The following is a 4,169-nucleotide window of genomic DNA, read 5'->3' as shown; positions in this document are numbered from 1 at the left end:
GATTCCACAGACCTCGCAATTCTGAGTTATAGCAACCACGGTGGCTGGAGGTGATACGTTTAAACTTTCAATTTTCTGGACCAAAGCATCCACTTTTGCATTAACGTGATCAAGGTTACTTATCTCGTACATGCCAGTTTTCGGTTGAGGTTTTTCCACCGTTGTTCGTTCGGTTCCCCACTGATAGTGGTTTTGGGCCATGCTCTCGATAAGCTGGTAAGCATCAGCATAAGGTTTGTTCATTAGTGCACCACCTGCAGCGGCGTCTATTGTTAACCTTGTATTGTATAAGAGACCATTATAAAATGTGTGAATTACTAACCAGTCTTCCAAACCATGGTGTGGGCAAAGTCTCATCATGTCTTTGTATCTTTCCCATGCTTCGAAAAGAGACTCGTTGTCTTTCTGTTTAAATCCGTTTATCTGGGCTCTTAACATAGCTGTTTTGCTTGGTGGAAAATATCGGGCAAGAAAAACTTTCTTCAACTCGTTCCATGTGGTGACTGAGTTGGAAGGAAGAGATTGAAGCCATCTTCTAGCGCTATCTCTTAATGAGAAAGGAAAAAGACGAAGTCGAATTGCCTCTGAAGTGACACCATTAGCTTTAACAGTATCAGCGTATTGAACAAATACGGATAAATGAAGGTTTGGATCTTCGGTAAGATTTCCAGAGAATTGGTTCTGTTGCACAGCCTGCAACAGCGAAGGTTTGAGTTCGAAGTTGTTTGCTTCAATTGCGGGCGGAGCAATACTTGAATGCGGTTCATCTTGTGAGCGAGTGCGTGGCATACAAATCAACGAAAGAAAGAATAGAAGAAAAAGAAACCTTAGTCTCTACAGCGTAACGGAAGAGTTACGATATCGATTGAATAAAAGTCCCCGGCAACGGCGCCAAAAACTTGATCGCTCGACTGTGTGAGTCGAGAATGGGATACAAACTGCAAGTGCACAGTTCTATCGCGTAGTTTTAAAAGATATCGATCCCACAGGGACTTATGAATCGATATACCGTTATCTAAGGTTACTACGTAAATCTAAGGTTAAAAATGTTTGATTGTTTGGGGAAAAACTAAAGGCTAAACTAAGATCTAGATTAAATATTAATAAAACGGATATCGGTATGTAGTTCGTCAAAACTAGGGAATCAAGTCTTTGTCGGTTTCTTGGTTTTTTTTTTTAAAATAAATCGTTTCAGTTAACTTTATTGGTTAAAGGTTTTATCTCAAACTCTCGCTCTGTTGAATAAACCATGATTTTATATTAATGTAGCTGTCACTTATAATTAAGTCAAAAACCATATTTTGAAAACAATAAAGTTGCAGAAACTCTTTTTAAGAAAACACTGACCGTTTTAAACACCCTTATCTCAAACTCTCGCTCTGTTGACTTAGGTTATATAATCAAATCCAAATGCTTAACTCTCGTCCTCACATTCAATCTTTAAAAATACTTTTTGGAAAAGGTCAGAATTTAATTAACTCTAAAACTTGCTCTCGCCCTGATCTAGAATTAATGCCTAACTTACACTGTCCAGTTAAAACCTCAAACTCTCGCTCTATTGATTTTAACTTCTTTATGTCCTTTACTTTTGTAAAAAATCTTGTTATTAAACCTGTAAGTTGAGACCGTAAAAAGATTGATTTTAATTTTAAGTTTAGATAGACCGACTCAGTCTTGATCCCTTATTCTGCTTACTTTACATACCGATACCTAGGCGAATTAGCCAGACATGCTAAATAAACAAGAATACATATCATGCATAAACAGACTCATTCCAGGCAGATAATATAGATAAATAATAAAACAAAATATTAAATAATGATTAAAGAACCTGAATGCGTAATACAATAGTCTTGAACACTCCACCACAAGCCGGTAGGATTTGTTCTTCGATTCTTCAATTAAACAATAAATTAAACCAAGGAAATAAAACTAGAATCTAACGTAAGGTTAGATCCGATAAAAAGTTGCACAATAGTTTCCGGTGTAGAAACTACTATGCGAAAAATATCTAAATGCTAAAAAGGGAAAGGTAAATTGCAAGGGAAAAAGAATGTAGAACTTGCAAAAGAAATAAATAAAATAAACTATGTTAAGTTGCTGGAAAAGAAAATAAGCAAAAGCGTGAAAAGAAAATTGGCAGAGCTTCGGCAATATGAGCGTGGAAAAACCGAGAGGCCTTTAGGTTTTTGAGATGGCTATTTATATTGGTGCTGGTAACTGCTTTTCGTTTCTCCAGTTCTTCAACGTGGCTAAATACACGGCGTGGATATAGGAGACCAACTCCTCAACGTCTCTTCTTCAAGTCTTCTGAGGGCGTTACTTGCGCCAAAAAGGTAGTGGAATGGTGTGACGCTCGTCACACCATGTGTGACGTCCGTCACAAGGCTGTTTTGCGTGACGCTCGTCACGCACCCTGTGACGTCCGTCACAGGCACAACATTGGTGACTTGTGCGCTTTGGGCTGGGCTTTGGCATTTGGTTCCTTTTCTCTCCTTTTTGCACCTTCTTTTCTTCCGTTTTCACTTGTTCTTCAAAATGGACTACCTGAGACAAATAGGAAGAAAATACCACGTAATATCTCATAAAATGCAGTAAACCGAAATAAATAGTCATAGAATTTAATGGAATTAAGTCCTAAAATATGATATAATTTCGTGTTATCAAGCGCATGGTGGATGCGCGCATGTAGTCCACATGATTTGCCAGCTCATTTAATGAGCTTCATCCAACGCTCCACGTTTTTTGCCATTTTAATTTCTGATTTTAATTTTCTTTTTATTTCTTTAATTCTTTTTCATTTCAAAAAATCATATCTCCTTCATTATTGGTCCAAAAAATGTGAGACCAATTGCATTTTTCTCCTTTTAATTTCTAGTTTCTAAAAGTGATTTTTAATATTTTTTATTTTATCATTTGATATTTTTTAGGAATTTTCTCTTTTCTGATTATTTTTAATTCATTCAAAATAGTTTTTGATATTCAAAAAATACAAAAATATTTTTCCAACCTCTTTGAATGATGATAGATCTATGAAAAATATTCTCATCAATTTATTAATTTATTTGAGAATTATTTGAGATTTTAATTCAATTAGGTTATTTTTATGCATTTTTAATTGATTAAAAATAGTTTCTGACTTCTAAAAATGCTGAAATATTTTGTCAAACTTTGTTTGACCTTGTTGAACTTAGGATAATTCACTTGGACTTTTCAAAGTTGATTTGAAGTGAATTTGAAGTTTGACCTTTCTTTATTATTTTAATTCAAGTATTATTTTAATTTTGAAAAATACCAAAAATATTTTATTTGTTTCTTGACTTCTAATCTTCATCTTGCTTCTGTTCACTATTGCTTGACCTTGATCTCATATATCTTTGGTCAATGCTTGTTGATTTACTTCATTCCATTTCCATTAATGCACTTTATTATTCATCTTCTTCTTCTTTTTCTTTTTCTTTTTTGATCAATGAGTTAAAGATTGGTGGTTAGCCTTGATACATGGGAGGTTTAACCTTCCTTGATTCAAATCTAATTCATCTTGATCATGGATCAAGTGAATGGCTTTGCATTACGGATAGGTTGCTTCCTAATCAAGCAAAGAACCTAAATCAATACAAGATCATTTCTCATCTTCTTTTGGCATGGCAAGTTGTAGGAGTTTGATTCACTAATCAAAATCTCTAACTTGTGTTGTTGCCTACATTATTATTGACCGGCCTCAGATGGTTGTGACTTCTACATAAGTCCAATTACGATTGCTTAACATAGCGCTAAATTGCCTTATGTCACACTAATACTAACACTAACCATTAACCATTAACATTTAATTCTTGCACTTTACATTTATGCAATTTACTATTCTTGTACATATTATTCATTTGCTTTTGCCCTTTGCTCATTTGAGCACATGTTTATGTTAATGCAATTTGCCTTTTGCTCACTTGAGCACATTATTGTGTATATATTATTGTGCTTGTGTTTTATTTTGATTGTTGTGAACAAAAATGCAAAAATGGACAAATGGACTTAGATTCTAGGACATTCCCTATGCAAAATGGAGTAAAAAGGCCTTAATGTTGAAGATGGATTAGAAGGACCAAATCTCTAAACTCACTCTTGTCCATTCTTGATTTACTTCATGGAACTTTTTAATGTGTGTGCTTTTG

The 4,169-nt window shown here is 34.6% G+C and overlaps 1 pseudogene; it reads left to right on the top strand.

Annotated features, from left to right (window-relative positions):
• Window positions 1–331: 331 nt before the first annotated feature.
• Window positions 332–431, top strand: LOC127116382 (uncharacterized; annotated as a pseudogene).
• Window positions 432–4,169: the final 3,738 nt, after the last annotated feature.

The sequence above is a fragment of the Lathyrus oleraceus genome, chromosome 1 (genome assembly GCF_024323335.1).
Source record: "Lathyrus oleraceus cultivar Zhongwan6 chromosome 1, CAAS_Psat_ZW6_1.0, whole genome shotgun sequence".
Lineage (NCBI taxonomy): Eukaryota > Viridiplantae > Streptophyta > Magnoliopsida > Fabales > Fabaceae > Lathyrus > Lathyrus oleraceus.
The sequence above is the reverse complement of the archived record's forward strand: the minus strand, read 5'-3'. Positions and strand labels throughout refer to the sequence as shown.